Below are 24,227 nucleotides of genomic sequence, written 5' to 3' on the forward strand. Positions count from 1 at the left end.
GCACTTTAACGGGTATGGGCACACATTGAGAAACATTTTGTTAGAGGGAGGGATTTTAAGGTATCCTACACTTTAAGACTAGCATTCACCATGGTTGTAATTGTGATGTGTCTTAGTTTAATTATTGTATGTATTGGTTTTAATAATTATGTATGTAGATAAGATATTGTATTTATTATTGTGTGAATGAATTATAGTTTAAATTGAACATGTATATTTAGGATGTGTAAAGTTCAATTTTGAACTAAATCATGTTAAATAAAATAATAAATACATTTCATTCTAGCAGTCACACTGTTTTCCATTACAGCACAACATTTGTCCTTATTCAATAACACTCCCCTATTCACTAACATCATCCCTTTCTCTCAACTCCTTCACTAGCAACAATTCATTCATTCATTCATACATTTGCCCATTCTCATACCATTACTCAAATCAAATCCACAAACTATTTTCCTCAATCGCATTACTGAATATTAATACACATTATTATCCATACACACTGTACAATTAAAATAAAATGTCTAACAGATACAAAACAATGCCTACTAAAACTCAGCTCTGTAGAAACCAAAGAAAATATTGAACATATAAAAACAAAAGGAAAGTCATATAGTCACCCTTCACTAATACAATTTATAGAAAGTGTTCAAACAAGAGAACAAGTAACTGCGCTCTTGCAAAGTACCACAGTCAGCCGTAACAAAACAAATCCACCTCCTTCAATAAACAAAAGTTTGAAAAAGTAGTAAAGAAACTACAACTCAAGGTAAAGCATTTAATGAAATTATTTTAGAATAAATGTTCCAGCACAGAGTTCATAGCAATTTCATACAAAAATCTGACAAGTCACGTTCTGCACTTAAACACAATCTGAGAAAAATTATCCTTGAAGCTCTGCTTGACAGTGCATTAAAACTAAAAAGATTTTTTTTTATATTACTTTTGAACGGAATGAAACCCCTATCTAAATTATTTTTAAAAACTTCAAAAGCAACTTCTAAACATGTGCAATGTCAGTCTAGATAACTTTTACAACTTATGTGCAGGTGAATGGTTTCATGCCATTAGCACAACACCATATTTCAATAAAGAAGCACATGAGCAAATATAAATAAATCCAATTGCCATACACAGTAATGGACAAGTATATGAAATACTAGCAGGCACCATTATAGCAAAGGAAACCCTAAAGGAAACATTTTCCCGAAAAAAAAACTTTCAAGCAAGTGTTCCTTTTGGCCAGACAGCTCATCCAATGTAAACATGGTCATGCAGCTCAATATGCAATGTTTGCCAACATTCCTTCAATTGTTTGCGGCAATTCATCAATCCCTATGTTGAATTAAAAGACAAAAGTAGAGTAAAAACACTTTACAAACCATGGACTCCTGGCCAAAAGGGCATCCACACTGGACTATGAGGACATTCATTAGCCTGCATTTCAGGAACTGATTGTACAAGCATGTTCCATCATATTAAAATGTTGGGAACAAATCATTCTACAATGTGAAACATTGGGCATAGGTTGTACAACACAGAAAGTCCAGCTTGAGAACTACAAAATGTAAATTGCAATCTCCTAATAGGAACAGCCAAATAACTCCTCAGACAAATACAACCTATACAAAGTAAATATTTTGGAACTGAAGTAGACAGTAAATGTTGAAAACATAAACCAACAGCTTTCGTACAGTAACCTCCTTACAAACACATACAAAAAGGAAACAGCAAAGCTTCACAACATATCTGCTGGAATTCAGGAGCATGTATGTTTCTCTTGTTGCACAATTTGCCATAAGAAAGGTACAAAATTAGTAGATATAGCCTATATAATAGAAGACAATAAAGAATCACAATATTTCCAATTAGCTTTATATTTAACATTAGAAGAAAAGAACAAAATAACTGATCACTTCATTGTTTGCACATACTGCAATACTAAGATTGATAATAACCAAAAGCCTCCACCGGCTAGCAATAATAACTTAAAAATATTTCCACTTCCAAAAGCTCTGTAACAACATAGTATGTCGGAAAGTATCACAATTCCAAGCTATATCACGTCTCCAACCCAAAACTGCCAAATTGCCTCCATCAGAATTACTCAAAGGCATTTGTTGCAAAGTAGTGTGCTTACCACTAGACCTTAATGAAAATGTACAAACATTAGGAGCAAGACATCCAGTACAACAGTCTTTGATTGTACTAGATAATGGTGTGCCAACAAAAGACACAAACATTTGGCAACAACTAGTTGTCTTCTTAACCAAAGAACACTGAATACTACAAAGATATAAACATATAAGAATACTTAAAAGAAAGCCCCCGAATATATATACTTGTACCACAAACTGGCCAGTATTAATGTGTTGATCCTATCACTACAGGCAAAATTTGAGACCAGTATACAATGTACCCACTACATTCCAGAAATATCGTGCAAGATCAATTAGAAGCATAGTCAATGCATCAAATCAAAGGGTGTCCAATGACCTATGGGGAAAATATTTAGAAACACATTGGGTCTCATTACAAGTTTGCCGGTCCAATAACTATGTTATCAGTAAGCTTGCTGGTACCGTGTTACCGGACTGGTAAACAACGAGTTCTGCTAGCGGGTGCCTTTCCACCCGCCAGTTCAGACCTGGCGGGCGTGCCAACACCCACGAGCAGAGCATGTCAGATGCACCGGCACCATTCCATTCGGAATAGTGCCGGTGCATCTGGCATCCCCATTCCCATTGAGCCCTTTCGGCTCAATGGGAATGGGGAGTAAAAGTTTCCAGCCCCCGGCAATGGGGAAATACAGAGTCCGTCAGGGTTATAATGGCCCTGTATTTCCCCATTGCCAGGGGCCGGAAAAATTTGCAAGTTTGGCGGCAGCTTGCCGGTTTTACTGGCAAGGCTACCGCCAAACATGTAATGAGGCCCATTGTTTTCAAACCACTCTTTCCTACAGGAAAAGGAGGAAGCCACAATGGAAGACCCATACAAATCAGTGCATTAGAATATTGTTCTATCTTAATGTATTCTGAAGATCCGAGATACAGGCAGAATGTAGAATACATTTTCCACCTCTTGTTCAAAAGTGAACTAGCAACTCTAGGCCGGCACCCATTTCATAAACAGGTCAGCTTCACAACTCCTTCAAAAGTTAAAAGACCAAAGTTAAGTGTTGCAGGCAAGTATTACAAATATCTCGGCAAATATGTGTGGTACAAAAGAATACTGGTCCCAACCCACATGGTTTGTTACTGTAAGTTATGTAGACAACTCATGGGATGACTTGCATAACTTGTTAACCACCGAAAACCAAAATAAAGAAGGAACAGACATAAACAGTCTAGGAGAACTCTGTTCTCTTGATCCTGTCAATGTGTAAATATATGTTCATCATTATTTCATTGCCATGTTAAACTCCATCTGTAATAACAAAAACTGGCCTCCACTCTGAGAAGTAGAACACCTCTTTTGGAGAAAGGAATATCAATCCAGAGGAGATCTGCATATCCACATGCTTTTGTGAATGACAAATGCTTCCAAATTTGCCCATGACGGTGATTACACTGTTTTACAATTTATTTAAAATTGTATTACCAGTGAAATCCCTTCAGATCATATACATGATGAGCTTTGTACATTTCCAAAGACATACGTGTGGCAAATACTGCTGACGTCAATATAAAAACAAAGGAAAACACTTCATCAAATGTTGCTCCTTATTCCCTAGACCAATTTGCAAAAGGTCAAGTAAATAGTTTCATGTCTTCAAATAGGCACAGCATGAAAGGTTCTGGATGCTGGCCCTGGCTACGAAGAAGCACAGATAACATATCAAACTAAGTTTTACTCATGACCATTAGGCACACTGTTACTCCCATTAAACCCACAATAAACATAGCACTACATGTAGGCCCAGTAACGTAACCAAATTATTAATTTTACTAAATTCACATGCATTACATCCTTTGTTTGACCGTGGACAATTATTGTGCCCATTGCCATCTGGACACTGGCCACAAAAATACACCTTAACTATCACACAAACATTGTACATACCTCCATAGTCATGATATTATATATTTGTATTACAAACACACATAAATATTAGCGACACTCATTAGTTTCATTGCATAACTATGCAAAACTAGTTACTGTTGTAACATAGCACAACGCATCCCAATTCCAAAAAGTCTGCAGATGTTCGTGTCTATAAAACAAATACACCCGAATAGCAATTTTCGTGTCCATATTGGTCGCAGACAGAAAAAAACACTGCAGAATCGGTGACAAACCAATGGGTGTTTTTCACCATGACACTGCATATTTTTTGCCATCTGTTCTATTCTCCAGGCTCCCCCTTCATCCTCAAAATAACCCAAATTGTATTTTTTCTACTGCATTGTCTGCAGATGACAGTAGTAGTTGACGGATCCATAATGGCGAGCATTTCATTAGTACGCTTTGATGCACTTCAACCCTTTCATCAAGCAATCAGCCACTGCGTATGATGTGCGCAAATGTTATGCAACCAGTGATTGGCCCAGTGAGTCTGTGGACCAGAATGGCTATATCACATATATCTTTGCCTTACATTTTGGGTATTCTTTAACGATCTATCAGACAGTTTAACACCAAATTTACAAAATCACACTTTCAGGACCAGCCTGCCGCTCCTCGTGCAAGTTTGGTGCAAATCCGTTTTGCGGTTGGTGCTGTAAGTGCAAGTACAAACACATACAAAAAAGAAATAGCAAAATTAGAAAACACGTCTGCGGAAATTTGAGGCAAAGTACACAAATACTAAATATGCCCTACAATATAGAAGACAAGAATCAGAATGGTTCCAAGTTGCCTTATATCTAACAGCAGAACATAAATACAACATAACTGACCCCTTAATAGTTTGCACACAGCAATAGTAAACTTGATGATAACCAAATGCTACCGCTAACTCTCAATGATAACTTAAAAAATGTTTCAACTTCCAAATGCTCTCAAACATCTTACTCTATGTAAAAGTATCATAATTCATAAAACTCCCATTCCAAGCCATAATAAGTCTGCAACCCAAAACTCAAAAATCGTTCTCATTAGAAATAGTCAATGTGATTTGTGGCAAAGTAGTATACATACCATTAGATATTAACGAAAATGTGGAAACAGTAGGAGTAGTATGACCAGTACAACAATCTTTAATTTTACTAGTAAATGGTGTGCCAACAAAAGACATAACAATTTGGTAACAATTGGATGACTTACAAAAAGTTAAAGAAACTCTAGTGTATCTGAAAGAAAAAAAAATACTAAAAAGATATACGCATAGAAGAAAACAAAAGAAACATCACAAATATATGAAGATGCAACACAATCAGGTAAATTTGAATATGCTGATCACAGCACAATGGAGAACATTCTTAACAGGTACACAATTCACCCAGTACATTAGAGAGACACCATGGAAGATGCATTTGAAACATATCCAATACGTATAGCCAAAGGATATGTGAAGGTTTTGAAGATCCCTGATACAGGCAAAATGTTAAATACATTTTCCATCTGTTGTTTGAAAGCGAAATAGCAACTCTACCTTAAAGAGTTGCAAACACACTCAAAACCAGGCACACTAAACATGTCAGCTACTGAACTCCATCAAAAGATAAAAGACAAAGATGAAGTGTTGCAGTCAAGTAATACATTCTCTTGGCAAAAATGTGTGGTCCAAAGGAATACTGTATCCTACGTGATGCTCATGTGTTTTTGCATGTTAAGGAACCTTTGCCCACCCAGCACGTAGTGTGTTACTCTAAATTGTGCAGAATATGCATGGAATGATTTGCATTACTTTAAATGCACTTCAAAACTAAATATATAAGGAATACAAATAAAAAGTACAGGAATACTCTATACTCTATCCTGTCAATGTCTCAAGATACGTTCACCATTATTTCATCGCTGTGTTACACATAATTTGTGATCAAAACTGTACTCCACTCAGAGAAGTAGAATATTTCTTTTGGAGGAAGAACTATCAATCCAGAGGAGCACCAAACAACTGCATGTTTTTGTGGATTAAAAATGATCCCAAATTTGGCCACAACAGTGGTGAAATTGTTTTACAATTGATTGAAAACTACATTACATGTGACATCCCTTCAGAAAGCATACATAATGACCTATGGACACAAATCTTACGTTTCCAATTAAATAAGTGTGGCAAATATAGCCAACGTCGATACATAAACAAAGGAAAATGCTACACCGAATTCACTTTGGATTCGTAGACCAGATTGTACCATAGGTCAAGTAAATACTATCATGTTTTCAGTAAGGCACAGTGTCAAAGGCTAATCTCCCCAAAACATGTACAACATTAAAAGAGATGGAGAATCCAAGTACATCAATAGCAGAAGCCAAGAACAAAAGCAGAGCCCTCTTCGAAATGGTCAAGCACTGGGTCAACCCACTACCCAACCCTGCCATGCCACCTCCATCAAACAATCCACTGCCATCAACGCCTTCTTCATCTACAAAATCAGCAAGATTCTCCCGCACATAGACACCAACTCTACATTCCCAGACCCACCTCACGCCACTACTTACGAAATCTCCACACCCGGGATAACATTCAAGACACTTTCAACAAAGAAACTGGTAGAAACTCTGACCGCCCTCAAAGTCAAATCGTATACAGATGATATCCTCCTAGTATCTATCCTCAAGACACTTGCAGCAGAAGCACTCCTTCCCTACCTGGAGATCATAAAAACATGACAAATCCTCCCTTTAGAAATAAATCTCACTCTGGATCCTGACAAGCCAGTGTCAGAACACCGTCTTCTCCTGCAAGTTCCCGCTTACCAGGCGGACTCTCGAGAGTCAAATTAGCTAGGAACAGCAGCAATCGCTTCCATTCCTTGACAGGTTTGTTTCAAAGGCATTGGAGGTTGCCATGGCGACGTTGGCCGCGAGTACGTCTGCAGTCACGTGTTGCTCCGGCTTCCCGGTCACGTGACTCTCGCGTTGTGGCCACGCATATTTAAGTCCGCCCCGTTTGCCGTTTCGGTGCTTCTGATTGTTTTCCTCGGAATTCTACAGTGGCGCTTGTTATTTGGATCTTGTCCTTTCTCGACCTATTGCCTGTCTATTGGAATTGCTTTTGTCTTGCCCACGGTACTTCTGATTTTGCTACTTCTCGACCTCTTGCCTGTCCATTGGATTCCTCTTGTCTTGCCCACGGTACTGCTTCGACCCGGACTTCTTTTGACTTCGATTCATGTCTCTTGTTTCATTTTGTCTACTTACTTGGTTTTGAACCGGAACACTTGGATTGTTCTACAACATCACCCAGAAGAAGGATCTCTCCCCTTAGGCGTACGCGTGCCGGCGGGAATAGGAGATAAGTGCTGGACTAGAGACTGCCTTTAGCACTTTTGGGACCTCGCTGTACTTCCTAGGCGTACTCGTGCCGGCGGGAATAGGGTTGCACCGGACTCAAGAAATCTTCAGCATCTGTGAGACTGTGTTCTTCTCAGACATTCCTTTTGGAGCCGTTTGGAGCTTAGCATCTTCCTCGTTGCAGTCCTTCATACGGATATACACGTAAGAAATTTCATTTAGTGTTCATATTTTAGTTATTGGCTCTTACGTTTTTTCTTTTCCTTATGTACGTTCTTGTATCATTACAGAAAACTGTTTAGTTCCATTCTACTGTCGTTTTCCTGTCGGATTTGTACTGCATCTTATCCCTACTGACGACTCGAGAGCTATCAGTGTGTCCTGTACAAATTGCCACATATCTGGAAGAAACTTGCAGTCACCCGGAGTTCCAGAGTGTCCCGTTCCTTCTTCAAACATCTTTCAACCAATTGAGCGCTCAGACTGTTTTTATGCACAACTGAGTGTTACATTGGTGGGAAGAACATATTACTGCACTACGGGTTCAACAGCTCCTCTTCGATCACCAGGCGCTTTTATCCTGTTAAGGTTCACTATTCTGACAGAATCAGAAGCCTTAAAATGGACACAGTCACTGATCCTTTGGCTACTTTGGTTCAATTAGTGGCTGATTTACGTGCTGACATGCAAACTGCCCATGATGCTACCCATCGCCGTATTGATGATATTCAAGCGGGATTAAGGGTTAGCACCATTGAACCTCCATCAATCGCAGTGGCTTCCGGGTCTGGTACGGCCGGTGCTCAGGCCAGGGCAGACCCGGTTCCGGTAGTTGTGGCTGCACAGTTTCCGTTGGCTCCTCCTGAACGTTTTTTGGGTGATTCAAAAGCCTTTAGAACATTTATCAATCAATGCAGGCTGCATTTTCTTTGTAGACCAACATCGTTTCCCGATTCAACCACTAAGGCTGCTTTTATATTGTCTAATCTAGGGGGTACTGCCGCAGTCTGGGCTAATCCTCTCTTAGAGCAAGGAAGTCATTTGTTATTTGACTGTGACGCTCTCATAGAGGCGCTTACGAGAGATTTTGACACCCGATACAAATCTCAGGCCACTGATTTGGAGTTGTTAAATTTACAGCAAGGCGATTCTTCTCTATTGACGTATCTGGCTAAGTTTAACCAATTGGTTGCTGAAACCAACTGGCCAGACGAAAAGAAGGCAGCCTTGTTTTACAAGGGTTTGTCAGACTCCCTCAAGGATGTCATTTCTACGGTACCTGTGGTCCCCGTCTCCTTTCCTGACTTTTTGGATCTAGTTCTTCAGATCGATGCCCGTAAAGCAGAAAGGAAGGGGGAGAAAAGGAGTTTACCCCCGGTCCCTGTCAGCCTGACGAGTTCGATTTCAGGTAATGGGGAACCCATGCAAATAGGGGCGATAAGAGGACCACTGTCTAGCGAAGAAAGAGAGAAGCATAAAAGGAACAAATTATGCTTTTATTGTGGTTCTTCTGGTCATTTCTTGAGTTTATGTCCCAAGAAACCCGCGAAGTCGGGAAACTCCAAAGCCCGACAATAGAGGGAGCCCCTATGTCGAGCATTGTTCTTCCGGGATCCACAATTTCAGTTCCTTTCACCATTCGAGTCATTCTTTCATCTCCGGACGGCGAAATCTGGTCCTCTGAAGCGGTTTTGGATTCTGGGGCTACTGGAAACTATGTTGATCTCCAGTATGTTAAAGACTGGAACATTCCACTGATACCAAAGGAACAACCTGAAGTGGTCAATGCAGTTGATGGTACCACACTGCTCTCAGGGTTGGTAACGGAGTCTACAGTGCCCCTGAACTTACTTATAGACGGCTGTCATAGCGAGGTCATATCATTTGATGTCATCACTGCACCCCAATTTCGACTAATACTGGGTCTACCATGGCTTAGGGTCCATAATCCCTTGGTGGATTGGGTTACTGGATCCGTCTCGTTTACCTCGACTTATTGTTCAGGACATTGTGGCCCATTGACCCAAGTAAGAAACAACCCATGTCAAGCCTTATTGGAATCTGTTTCAATGGTGGGTGGTATTGTTAATACTATTTTACCCCCGGAATACAAGGCTTTCGCAGATGTTTTTGACAAGGGTGAGGCAGAAAAGTTACCGCCTCATCGCATATATGACTGTCCCATAGATCTAAAGGAGGGAGCTAGAATTCCCTCTGGGAGGATATACTCTCTTACTGTAAAGGAGGATGCAGTGTTAAAGGAATATTTGGACAAGGCTTTGGCTTCTGGGTTCATTCGCACCTCTCGTTCTCCTGCTGCATCTCCCCTGTTCTTTGTTCCGAAAAAAGAGGGGGACCTGAGACCATGTATAGATTATCGGGACCTGAACGCAGTCACAATACGGAAGTAGTACCCCATACCACTGATTTCTGTACTTTTGGACCAGCTAGGCTCTTCAGTAATATACACCAAACTGGACCTCAGAGGTGCGTATAATCTGGTGAGGATAAGAGAGGGAGATGAATGGAAAACGGCATTCAAAACCAGATACGGCCTCTTTGAATATTTGGTCATGCCGTTTGGGCTATGTAATGCCCCTGCCACGTTTCAACATTTTATCAATGACGTTTTTCAGGACATGATTGATCGGTTCGTGATCGTCTATTTAGACGATATCTTGATCTATTCACCTTCTCTTGAACTACACATTCAACATGTCACTGAAGTGCTACAACGTTTGCGTAAAAATAAACTATACGCAAAACTAGAGAAGTGCATTTTCCATACTACTTCAGTTGAATTCCTGGGTTATGACATCACTAACCAGGGTGTTCAAATGAGCCAAACCAAGGTCAAGGCAGTACTGGAATGGCCAGTCCCAGGCACACTAAAAGCTTTGCAGTCCTTTTTGGGGTTTGCAAACTTTTATCGGCGATTTATCAGGCACTTCTCTAGCATTGTGGCTCCACTTACTGCTTTAACGAGTAATAAACATCCGTTTCAATGGAATCCCGAGGCACAAAAATCATTTGAGACTCTCAAAGAGGCCTTTACTTCAGCTCCGGTCCTTCAACATCCTGATGTCAAACAACCGTTTGTTGTAGAGGCTGATGCGTCAGATGTGGCAGTAGGGGCAGTCCTCTCCCAGTTATGTCCCGACACAGGGGTCCTCCATCCTGTTGCTTATCATTCACGTAAGTTTACTCCATATGAGGTAAACTACACCATCACTGAACGTGAATTGTTGTCTGTCCGGGAGGCTTTTACTGTTTGGAGGCATCATCTCTTGGGAGCAGAGACCCCAATTCAAGTATTCACGGATCACAGAAATCTACTGGCCCTTCAGTCATTAAAATGCACTACAGCACGCCATGCACGTTGGCAAGAGTTCTTCTCTAAGTACAACTTTGTACTGACCTACCGTCCGGGGACGTTACACTCCAAGGCAGACGCCTTATCAAGACTTTACGAAGACCCGGTACCTCGGCCACAGGAAGGTCGACTACTTTTGCCCAACCAGGTTGTTTGTGGCTGCACATTGCAACCATCTTTGAAAACTGCCATTCAGCAGTGGGTCTCAGAAAGACATCCTGAGCTGGAAGATCTTAACCTGGACGTCGTTCAATCATTACCCTACGTTCAAGGTAAAATCTATATACCAGACTCTCATACCCGCAGAATTGCCATGTCTTGGTGTCATGACTCCATGTTGGCTGCACACCCCGGTCCTCGTAAGACATTGGAGTTCCTCAAACGTTGGTGCTGGTGGCCTTGTATGTCAAAAGACATTGCGTTATACATTGCAAACTGCGCAGTCTGCACTCAGTGTAAAACCGCCCCGGCCAAACCAATGGGTCTTCTACAACCCCTGCCAGTACCTGCTAAACCCTGGGTTATGCTTTCTATGGACTTTGTAGTGGAACTACCTTCGATTGGTGGATTTGACACTATCTGGGTAGTAGTTGATAGTTTTACTAAGTTGGCCCTTTTTGTGCCTTGTCGGGGTCTTCCATCCGCTACAATCCTGGCAGACCTATTTTTACGTAATGTCTTCCGGTTCTTTGGTCTTCCGGAGATCATAATATCTGACAGGGGTGCTCAGTTCACCTCTCGTTTTTGGAAACATCTTACACAGTCTATGGGCATTGACGACAGATATTCCACGGCCTACCATCCACAAACCGATGGCCAAACCGAGCGACTCAATGCTACCATGGAACAGTACTTAAGATGCCTCATTCTACAACATCAAGAAACCTGGCTCTCCGTACTGCCCATGGCAGAGTTCGCTTACAATAATTCTGCGCATTCTTCTACGGGGGCCTCTCCATTCTATGCCATGTATGGACAACACCCTCGCTCTCTGCCCTTGGATTTATTTACATCCTCGGATTGTCCGGCGGTCCAATCTTGTCTTAGGGACCTGACGTCATTACGTAAGAGCGTCATGGAACACTTGACAGACGCGCAAGAACAGGCAAAAAAGTATGCCGATCGCCATCGCCAGCCAGCACCGCAGTACACTGCAGGGATGCGTGTTTGGCTCTCTACCAGAAATCTTAGTATTCCAGGTCGCAAGACCCTGTTACCTCGCTTTGTGGGTCCTTATGTTGTCAAGGAGGTAATAAGTCCCCTTGTGGTCAAATTGGAACTGCCTCCTGCCTGGAAAATACATCCCGTGTTCCACGTGTCTTTGGTCAAGCCATGTTCTGAGCAGATGAGGCTACCTGCACGTCCCCCCCCCTTGTTGGTGCAAGGGGTGGAGGAATACAAAGTTAATGCTATATTGGATACCAAGCTGTCTCGTGGTGTACGTTTGTTTTTGGTGGATTGGAAGGGGTACGGTCTGGAGGATCGCACTGGGAACCTGAATCCAACATCCATGCCCCCATGCTGTTATCCCGGTTTCTAGCATCTCGGGGTCTGGGGGGACCTTTGGGGGAGGATACTGTCAGAACACCGTCTTCTCCTGCAAGTTCCCGCTTACCAGGCGGACTCTCGAGAGTCAAATTAGCTAGGAACAGCAGCAATCGCTTCCATTCCTTGACAGGTTTGTTTCAAAGGCATTGGAGGTTGCCATGGCGACGTTGGCCGCGAGTACGTCTGCAGTCACGTGTAGCTCCGGCTTCCCGGTCACGTGACTCTCGCGTTGTGGCCACGCATATTTAAGTCCGCCCCGTTTGCCGTTTCGGTGCTTCTGATTGTTTTCCTCGGAATTCTACAGTGGCGCTTGTTATTTGGATCTTGTCCTTTCTCGACCTATTGCCTGTCTATTGGAATTGCTTTTGTCTTGCCCACGGTACTTCTGATTTTGCTACTTCTCGACCTCTTGCCTGTCCATTGGATTCCTCTTGTCTTGCCCACGGTACTGCTTCGACCCGGACTTCTTTTGACTTCGATTCATGTCTCTTGTTTCATTTTGTCTACTTACTTGGTTTTGAACCGGAACACTTGGATTGTTCTACAACATCACCCAGAAGAAGGATCTCTCCCCTTAGGCGTACGCGTGCCGGCGGGAATAGGAGATAAGTGCTGGACTAGAGACTGCCTTTAGCACTTTTGGGACCTCGCTGTACTTCCTAGGCGTACTCTTGCCGGCGGGAATAGGGTTGCACCGGACTCAAGAAATCTTCAGCATCTGTGAGACTGTGTTCTTCTCGGACATTCCTTTTGGAGCCGTTTGGAGCTTAGCATCTTCCTCGTTGCAGTCCTTCATACGGATATATACGTAAGAAATTTCATTTAGTGTTCATATTTTAGTTATTGGCTCTTACGTTTTTTCTTTTCCTTATGTACGTTCTTGTATCATTACAGAAAACTGTTTAGTTCCATTCTACTGTCGTTTTCCTGTCGGATTTGTACTGCATCTTATCCCTACTGACGACTAGAGAGCTTTCAGTGTGTCCTGTACAAATTGCCACATATCTGGAAGAAACTTGCAGTCACCCGGAGTTCCAGAGTGTCCCGTTCCTTCTTCAAACATCTTTCAACCAATTGAGCGCTCAGACTGTTTTTATGCACAACTGAGTGTTACATTGGTGGGAAGAACATATTACTGCACTACGGGTTCAACAGCTCCTCTTCGATCACCAGGCGCTTTTATCCTGTTAAGGTTCACTATTCTGACAGCCAGGTAACTTTCATCTCGGGAGGATAGCTCAGGGGCAATGTGCTCCCCTTGGAAGCGAGACAACACGGAGCACAACAGGTTCGATGCATGGGGCCGCACTTAGAAACCTCTGGGTATTAAGTGCATTATAAATAACAAATCATATCATATCATAACGATCACCCCATCACCCATCTTCCCTTCGTAGTTAATATCTTTGAGAAAGCTGTAGCTGCACAACTGCAGCAACATATCGACACTAACAATCTTCTCCAAACTTACCAATCTTGGGTCAGACCCAAATGCAGCACACAGAGAGCAACCATAGCGGTGCTAGACAATTCCCTCAACATCCTTGTTGATAGCCAACCCTGCCTCCTGGTTCTACTTGACCTCTTGGCCGCTTTCACCACAATATGCCACCAGGATCTTACGGACACCCTACATCAGCTCATGGGGATCAGCAACCTTGTCCAATGCTGGTCCCACCTCATCAACCGCCAGCAGTTCGTTCAAATAGAATCCTCTAGATCTCAAATGCTACCTGTCACCTGTTGAGTCCTGCAGGGTTCCATACTCTCCTAGGTGATCTTCAATCTATACATGGAGCCACTGGGAGCCCTCCTAGCCGCACACAACATACACATCCACCAATACGCTGATGACAAACAGCTATACCTTAAGAGTGACCCCATCAAGGACATCCATACACTCAAAATCTGCCTCTCACTAATCCAGTCTTGGATGTTGAGTGCATTCTTTAAGTTCAACCTCTCCAAGACTGAATTCCTACTGCTTACCAACAAAACCAACACCCAGACACACAGACCTGGTTATCGCCCATGAACTCTGAGGTCTACACACTTGAGCTCACCTCCTGTGCCAAGTCCCTCGGGTTCCATTTTTGACAAACACCTCTCCTTAAGATACACATAGCTAAGAAAACTCAGACAGCTTAGTATCAGCTCTCCCTCAGTCAAGCTCTTCCTCCGTCCAGACAGCTTTAGATTCACCATTCAGACAGAGGTCCTATTCCACCTGGATGGGGGCAATGGACTCCTGAAATGCCTCCTGTCATCCAACCTTTTGTCCCGGAGAAGCATCCTACAAGCATCTGCTAGCCCCTTCAAGGGTCTACGCAGATACAACAACATCACCCTGGCCCCCATCAACCTTCACTGGCTTCCAATACGTGCACGAATCACCTTCAAGTCTTTTTTTTTTATAAAACATTTTATTGGTTTGAGACAAATAAACAAACAACATAAGCACACTGTCAATACAGGTCATTGATTGTTTCCCACCGTTATTACAGACAACATTTCAAGATTGAGTTCACTGCCCCTTCACAGGAGCTACATTCGATTTCCCCGATTTATTGGTACCCTGGATGTCGAGGGGCGCCACATTCTCTTTTCTTATTTGCTCATACAGAGTCACCTTTCAGTGGGTGTCTTTCCATTTTTGCCATACCTTTTGTGGCTTGGCCGGACATCCTCTGGCCGTGTATACCCTGTGCTCCATTGCAACTCAGATGCCTACGTCTGTCGTCCATTGTCCATAACTCGGAGTTACCTCAGATCCCCATTTCTGAGCAATGTTTCTCTTGATAAGTGCGGTAGTGGTGAACACAAAAGTTTTTCCTATTTTGACAGGTCGACTTCATCGTCTATTCCCAACAGTAGCAGCTTAGGATCTCTTGGGATCTCCTTACCTAGGACTCTAGATAGTTTGTTGCAACATGCGTCCCAGAACTGCTGAATGTGTGTGCATGTCCAGAGTATATGAAAAAAGGTACCTTCCTCTGTCTTGCATCGCAGGCAGGTTGGGTCATTTATCTTTCCCCATTTGTAGAGAGCCACTCCAGGATAGTATATTATATGTAGTATCTTTAACTGTATCAGCCTGAGCCTTGACGATATGGCTACCTCCCTAGGAAACATCAGAGCTATGACCCATTCTTCCGGCAGTATTGTACCCACATCAGTCTCCCATTTGGTCTGTAGAGCTCGCAATTCTGTTGTGCCAAAGGAGGTTATGGCACTATACAGGACTGACGTCACTTTCTGAGTGATTCGCTCCTTTCTATTGGGGTGAATTCCCGCAATGCGGTCATATCAGGGAGATTGCCTTGTAGTGCGTGTTGCAACTGAGTATAATGATATTGTTCAGTTTGGGGAAGTGTGAGGTTGAGCGCCAGCTCCGAGAATGGAATTACGATGCCCTTTCTCACGACATCACCCATTGTTAGTGTTCCATGTTGGGACCAGAGCGGCCATTTGGGGAGATTGTATACATCCGGGAGATTTCTGTTGTTCCACAGTGGTTGGGCTAGCGACAGCTTGTTGCTTCATCCCACAAATTTGTGTGCGTCCGTCCAGATTTGGGTTAGGTGTGTCCGCATATTGGAGATGTTTGGACGGGCCCTTTTCCAATAAAGATATTGCATGACAGGGTTTTCAGGAGTGTCAATTTCTAATGCGCGGTTATGCGGCACGGATTTGTCCCCGTGCAATTGGTCATTTATGATTGTCAGTTGGCTGGCCCAATAGTATGTGTGTATCCGGGGAAGCCCTATTCCGCCCTCCCAAATGGATCTTTGGAGCGTGGCAAGTGCTATGCGGGGGGGCCATCATTCCACAGCAACATTCGGATTGATTGATCTATTTTCCCTAATACGGGGCATTTTGTAATATGTTTAGGAGACGGGGCAGGGACATCATTTTAAAGAGCGCTGCTCTGCCTAGTAGTGTCAGGGGGAGGGACGCCCAGTGTTGGAAATCTTCCACGAGTCTCGTCATCACTGGGTGTACGTTTCTGGGGACATGGTCATTGAGATTATTTGTGATGAGTATACCCAGGTACTTGAATTGCTCCCTTTCAACCTGATAGGGGCATTGTGGAGGTATCGCCTGTTCTACCTGCCCCAGCGGGAACAGGAAGGCACCATATTTTTGTAGCACTCCGGTCACTATGGGACAGGATTTTACTGGATCGTACAGATATACAAGCAAGTCATCAGCATACAGGGACACCCTGTCTTCCCAGCTTTCCGACCAGCGGAAGCCCTTCCATGTCTCATTGCCTCTCAATAGTATTGCGAGTGGCTCGATTGCCATTGCGAATATCATGGCTGACAGAGGGCATCCTTGCCTGGTTCCCTTTCCTATTTCAAAGGGGTTTGATGTATAACCATTCACCTTTGTGACTGCTGTTGGTGCTTTATACAGTAGTTTGACCCAGCTCATGAATTGGGGCCCAAATCCCATTCTTTGCATTACCTCCCAGATCGCTTCCCAGTGTACTGAATCAAACGCCTTTTCAACATCTACCGCCAACAGCGCTATTGGGCCCTGAATGGTGGGGGCATTTTCTATCGCCATATGTAATCGATGTATGTTCATGCGCGTGGATCTTTGTGGCATGAATCCACATTGATCCGGGTGAATCAAGGAGGATATAATTGGCTGGAGTCGATTAGCTAGTGTTTTCGCTAGGATTTTGGTTTCGGTGTTGATGAGAGAAATCGGTCTGTAAGAACTGCATCTATCCGGGGGTTTGTCTGCTTTGGGTATTACCACTATAGTGGCTTGTCTCAGGTCTCGTGGGAGGAATCCCTCGCTGTGGGAAGTTTCATACATTTTTAATAGATGTGGTGTAATTATGTTTGTACCCATTTTTTTCCACACCTCTACCGGAAAACCGTTGGGCCCCGGGGTTTTCCCAGTTTGGAGGTCCGCTTTGCGACAATTCATCGTCCGTGATATTCGTGTCTAGGAGGGCAGTTTGTTCAGGTGTTAGAGAGGGAAGGGTAACTTCCGCTAGGATTGTGGTAGCAATGGGGGAGGTCGGTGCTTTGTAGAGCTCCCTATAATAGGAGGCGAAACACTCCGCGATGTCCTGGTCCGCTGTTAAGAGTGTGTCCCCCTGTGTCCTAATCGCCCTGACATGTCTGAGCCCTTCATCTCGCTTCTCCAGCCATGCCAGCATTTTGCCCGCTTTATCCCCAGTTTCGTACACTCTAGCCCGCATTGCTGTGTGCACCGTTTTGGCGTTGTCGAGGGCGATGTTCTGTAGTTGTTTTTGTGCTAGTTGCAATGCCCAGAGAGATTCCAGTTGGCTTGGGATATATGGGTTGCCTCTGCCCTCTGCACTCGTAATTCCGCTTCCTGGATTGATTTAGCTTGTTTTTTCTTATGGGCCGCAATCCAGGAGATAAGTTTCCCCCTTAATACCGGTTTATGTGCCTCCCATACAGTTGTTGGGCTGCCTACAGAGTGTTCGTTCACTTCAAAGTACAATTCTGTAGTTTTTTGTACATGCTCCAACAGTTCTGGGAAACCCAGGTAGTAACTGTTCAGCCGCCAAGTAGGTGGGGGGGTCGGTCTATCGGTGTTGATTTCTATCATGAGTGGGAGTGGTCTGATATGCCCCTGGGTAGGAATTGCGCTGCACTTACTGGGTGTCTTTCAGATGTTGGCAGAAAGAAGTAGTCAAGCCTTGATAATGAGGCATGTGCCCCAGATAGGAACAAGTATTCCCTCGTGTCAGGGTGTAGGTGCCTCCACACATCTTTCAGTCCCATAGCATCTGTAAATGTGGCTCATTTAGTGCGCGTGGAGGGGTTTCTCGCGTGGACATGTGTGTGATCAAGCTCCAGGTTCATTACCTCATTGAAGTCTCCCCCACTGTCAACAAGCTCGAGGGATCTGCAGTGATTACGGGTGTTAAGTTATCGATTAGGGAGGTAAATAAGGTTGGTGGGGCATAAATGGCTAACATGGATATGGAGCGTCCCAGAGAGTCCTGGTTATATGTACATATATGCCTCCCGTGTCCTGTGCAATGGTTAACAGTTTGAAGGGCAATCGCCTGTGTATTAGGATCAGGGCTTCCCGGGCCCCCATGGAAAAGCCTGAGTGCAATGCTATGCGGTAATTTAATCGCTTGACCGCAGTTTGTGCCCACTAGGTGGGTTTCCATTAGGAAGGCTGCGTCTGGCACATGTCGATTTAGTTGTTGTAAAACAAGGCGCCTCTTAATGCTACTGCCCAGCCCGTTCACATTCCAGGTCATAATCTTAATGGACTTGGTGTTATTCCTGTTGTTGGATTCCATCATATCAGATAGGCATTGGGCGTGGCGGGTTGTGCTGTGTGTGACGTGTGGTAGTGAACTTTATCTCTCCGGTGGGAGCCAGATCCTGACCTATAGTGTGCTGTAACTTCTGTGCCCGAGTGGAGCCATGGGCCATTTTAAAACAATGAACTAAACAAATAACTTCTGATGCAATTTCAAACTCCCCTACCCCCTCCCCATACTCTGCCCCAACATGAAGTATCTGTCGCCCGAACATCAGTCCGAGCTCGCCAATGGTTTGCTCGGACAACAGTTAACAACCCCTACAACTGTTCCCACGTAACTAGGGGGTGCGTGTGTCCAAAATGGCTGCTATATGTTTCCTCATCGTGTCAAATACCTTGTTGCATTGTTTCCATCGGATGCCGATTCTCCGTCGTGGGTCCCGCCGTTTTGGGTGATCGCTGGTGCCTTGTCTCTCGCCTCAGCCCTCCCCCACAAGTGGTGGCATAATGTTATCATGGTTCGGTGGCTGGTCCGGGGGGGGATCTCTGGCCGGAGGATTTCCAGGATGCGTGGGTCTGCTTCTTCGATTCGGTCTCCAGTCGCCATCTATGTGTAGTTCTGCCCACCTCCATGCCTCTTTAGGGTCAGTGAAGTGGACTGTCGTCCCTTTATGGAAAATTTTCAGTTGGGCCGGAAAGATTAGGCCATATTTGACATTTAGAGAGCGCAGCTGTCTTTTCATTTGCTCAAATGATTGCCTCGCCTTTTGCACTTCTCTTGTATAGTCCAGAAATATGGCAATTCTGGAGCCATTATGGGTGATCGAGCCCCTCGTGCGTGCCATTTGCAAAAATGCGTCCCGATCTCTGTAATTCAGGAACCGTGCCACCACCGTGCATGGCGGGGATCCAGGCGGGGGACGCCCCATGGGCAGTCGGTGAGCTTGTTCTATCGAGAAGAATTTGGAGAAGCTCTTTTTGTTGAACAGGTCGATGAGCCATTGTTCCAGGAACAGTTCCATGCAGTCACCTTCGGCCTTCTCAGGCAAGCCTAGGATGCATACATTGTCCAGTCTGGACCTGCCCTCTCCTTCGTCTACTCTCCCTTCCAGTACCTTCAGGCGGGCCGTGGTTCTGTGGAGTTGCTGCTCCAGGCTCCTTAGTCCATCCTCCGTCCCAGATATACGCTGCTCGGCCTCACCGGTGCGGGACGTCAATTTTTGGAGATCATTGCGTAACGCTTATCCAATCGATTTTCTTTTCCATGGAGGCACGGGAATCGGCAATCGCCGCCATAATGTCCTTCAGAGAGATTGCTCCTGTTTCCTCCTCCATTGTTTCACTGCAGTCCTGCTCTACCGGTGCATTCGCCGCATCAGTGGTGAATTGATCAATTTTGCTTTGAGTACCGGTTTTCCTGGATTTTTCTTTTCCCATGTCAGAGGTCTTTACACAGGAGTTTCTGCGTAACATGTGCTGCCAGTGAGTTCGATGTCCGATGATCACCTTTCAATTTGGGTGGCTGTGTGCTGGGGGCCAGTTAGGGCTTGGTACGGGGACAAGTCTTGGTTTGAGGCGCCTCAGGCTCTTCTTTTGCAGGCTTCTCACTTAAACTCATGCAGTGGCGCAGCCGTGATCACTGCCCCTTCGACCGGGCCTGTCCTCGTGTGCGTCCTCTTCAGGCGTAACACTTTCTCTCTCCCGGACCGTCTGGCGGACGAGCGGGAAGCCTGCCACCCCCCTCAGTGGGACGGGCGTCGGGGTGGAGGCGAGGCGGCCTTCCTCTCGCGGGCAACCCCCACGTAGCCCTGCTCCATGCCTCACCATCTGTAACTGTCCATCCGCACCCCCTCATCGTCGGGGGACGCCCCAGGTCCGCTCTTCACACCTCTCATCTCCTTTAGCCGGCCTCCGTTCACAATCTCATATCTTTGCTGCGTAGGCAGGTTTACATCGCCACGTAGCCCGGCGCCATCTTGGAATCGCTCCCTCGGGACACTTCGGGGAGATCTCTGTCCTCCGGACGCCTCTCCATCGCACTTTTCGCTACGATTTTCTCATAAAAATTTGCAGCAGCGGTTCCCCTCGCCGATGGTGTGATTAATAATTGTCGTTCGACACGGATGGCAGGCAATTTAAGCAGGATGTATGTAGCGGGGCCGGGAGCTCGAAGGAAGGCTCACGTCCGCATCGTTCGGTAGCTGGCCATGCCCCCTTCCACCTTCAAGTCTTGATGCATCATCTATAAGGCTGTTGCCCTCAAGTAACACAACTACCTTGCAGAGAAACTCAGCATCTCTGCCGGACAGCACACCACCAGAAACCAGGACACGTGCAGACTTGAAATCCACTACTGCAAAAAGGAAAGGACCAGCAAACAAGCCTTCTCTGCTTATGCCTCAAGACCACAGAACCTCCTCCCTGTCAGCATCTGACTCTCCCCCACACTCCTACAAGTCAGAAAAGAATTCAAGACCCACCTCTTCAAGGAATCCCTCAGCCTCAACACCTAGGCCATCATATCAGCCCTTGCGCCCCCTCACTTGCTAGATTCTGCCCCTCTCCTCCCCACCACCTGGTACAGCTGTACCCCTCCTTTGTACCACTCTGTATCACTGCTGTATATCTGTTCTGTTGTTAACTCTGAAAAGTGCTCTGCTATGCATCTGTACTGATGTATACCTCTATAAAGTATTCTGTTGCTTCTCTGAAGCAGGTCTTCACTCAATAAATAATAAGAAATACCATAATAATAGATCATTACAACCCTTCATTGCACTCTTGTGAAATGCTATGATAGACATTCAATACATAGCAGACAATCGATCTGCCGTTGCAAGATATGTCACAGCTAACCTCACCAAATCTGAGAAAACAGAACTAAAAGAACTCTGGGATTACATATCATCTGGCAAAACCCTTGAATAAAAATGGTACAGCTTTTGGATCAAAATGCTGCCACATAGAGAGTGCAGGTACTACGAAGCTGCAGATTGTTCAAGAGATACCTCTGTTTATTGAAAATCTCAAAACATTCTCTGGCTCAACCTTGGGCCAGCTTCTTCATGAAAATTAGTGCTTAAATCCTACCAAGAAATCGAATCTATAGCTACAGAAGTTCTCAACAGCCAAGACATTTAATTAAACAATCATATTTTCACATACTATTTAAACAGAGGTACTGCTTTGGTAAATGTGTGCCTGTATGATATAGCCCAAAAGTATACATACAAAAATAATGTTACACCAAATGAAACAACTAGGACATACTCTGTATTGAATTGTGAAGGAAATCTAGTTAAGCAATATGCCCCGAGCCACGGTGCCATTACCGAGTCAGGTAATGCCCTGGGGCCCATAGGTACAGGCCCGAGTGAAGCGAGGGGCATATTGCTATTAGTAACCCGGCCAGCAAGACTGGGGTACTAAAAGCAATCTTTTTCTGTCCCGAAAGCCTCCAGAGTTTCAGATCAGAAAAAAATGGCAGCCGGGGAAGGGAAAACAGAGTCCGTTTTCCCTTTCCATGGTGGCCATCGGGAGTGGATGCGCTGGGAACGGAAGTGTTCCTGGCGTGTTCACTCCCAAAGAAGGACCGATAAGAAGGTAGGGGCAGAGAGGGGATTTGTTGCGGAGGGGGTGGAGGGGATTGGTTGCAGGGGAGGGCGGGGGTAGGGAAAAAACCAAAGCACGTACCTGAATCCCCGGTGGGGGCGGGAATGGCGGCCTACAGCCGTGTGGAGGCTCGGAGTGGAGATGGCCTCGTTTCGAGCCTCCTCATTGGCTGAGGGGCTGTAACACACACCCCCACACCCACCCGGGACAAAGCAATGGAATCCCAAATGAGTGATTCCCGGCGAAATATGGACCTTGCGAGGGCCAATCAGAATGTTTATTTCATTCTGGTTGACCCTTGCCGGGTACTTGCCGGGTATTAATAATACTTACAAAACCCGGTATAATTAAACAGGTGAAATAATCATTTAAATCTGCAGAGCACAGATAACTTTATTACATGGTGATACATCAACTATTCAAATCGAATCTACAGCTACAGAAGTTCTCAACAGCCAAGAGATTTAATTAAACAATCATATTTTCACATACTATTCAAACAGAGGTACTGCTTTGGAAAATGTGTGCCTGTATGATATAGCCCAAAAGTATACATACAAAAATAATGTTACACCAAATGAAACAACTAGGAAATACTCTGTATTAAATTGTGAAAGAAATCTAGTTAAGCAATATGCCCCGAGCCACGGTGCCATTACCGAGTCAGGTAATGCCCTGGGGCCCATAGGTAAAGGCCCGAGCGAAGCGAGGGGCATATTGCTATTACTAACCCGGCCAGCAAGACTGGGGTACTAAAAGCAATCTTTTTCTGTCCCGAAAGCCTCCAGAGTTTCAGATCAGAATAAAATGGCCGCCGGGGAAGGGAAAACAGAGTCTGTTTTCCCTTTCCATAGTAGCCATCGGGAGTGGATGCCCTGGGAACGGAAGTGTTCCTGGCGCGTTCACTCCCAAAGAAGGACCGATAAGAAGGTAGGGGCAGGGAGGGGATTTGTTGCAGAGGGGTTGGATGGGATTGGTTGCAGGGGAGGGCGGGAGTAGGGAAAAAACAAAAGCACGTACCTGAATCCCCGGTGGGGGGAATGGTGGCCTAGAGCCGTGTGGCGGCTCGGAGTGGAGATGGCCTCGTTTCGAGCCTCCTCATTGGCTGAGGGGCTGCCACACCCCCCATCCCCGGGACAAAGCGATGGAATCCCAAATAAGGGATTCCCGGTGAAGTATGGACCTTGCGAGGGCCAATCAGAATGTTTATTTCATCTGGTTGACCCTTGCCGGGTACTAATAATACTTACAAAACCCAGTCTAATTAAACATGTGAAATATTCATTTAAATCTGCAGAGCACAGATAACTTTATTACATGGTGATACATCAACTATTCAACCCTTGGAGAAAAGAGTAAGGATTGTTAGGAGACCATGACATATTTGAAGATGCATTAAAGGCAAATAAAATATAAAAAAGGACTATTTTAAACAGTGCAAAGAAATGTTAGCTAATGAACACCAAAAAGAAGAAAAAAACACTATTAGATAAAGACAGCCCTGAAGAGAGTAAACCATCTCTTACAAGAATCCAAGAACCACTCATTCAACATTAAGCAGAAATAGCAATGCCTCAGGTAGAAAACACAATGTATCAATCCAAATAATCTGAAACAGATTTGTCAGTGCTCGAATGACAGTTACACAATGATGAAAAACTGACCATTAACCTAGAAGCCACTGATGCCACTGAAGAAATTGAACTCGGACTAAAACTTGAAAAACATACTTGCAGTTGTACAAACCTCTGCTCTTGTATGTAACTGGTGCAGTTGGTTCTGGAAAAAAATTCTTAATTAAAACAATCAGAACATTTTTAGAAGACAAGACAAATAGCAACCTTTCAGCCCTCACAGGTCTAGCTGCTTACAACATGGGAGGTGTAACTTAACACAGACTACTCCGTCTCTCAGTAGAACTCAAAAAAAATTAGAATATTACAAATTGTGAGCAGAAGCTGCAACCGAAGTACACCGAATTCTATGACAAATTAAAGTCTTCCTAGTAGATGAAGTA

The sequence above is a fragment of the Ambystoma mexicanum genome, chromosome 5p (genome assembly GCF_040938575.1).
Source record: "Ambystoma mexicanum isolate Mex_15411 chromosome 5p, UKY_AmexF1_1, whole genome shotgun sequence".
NCBI classification, from domain to species: domain Eukaryota; kingdom Metazoa; phylum Chordata; class Amphibia; order Caudata; family Ambystomatidae; genus Ambystoma; species Ambystoma mexicanum.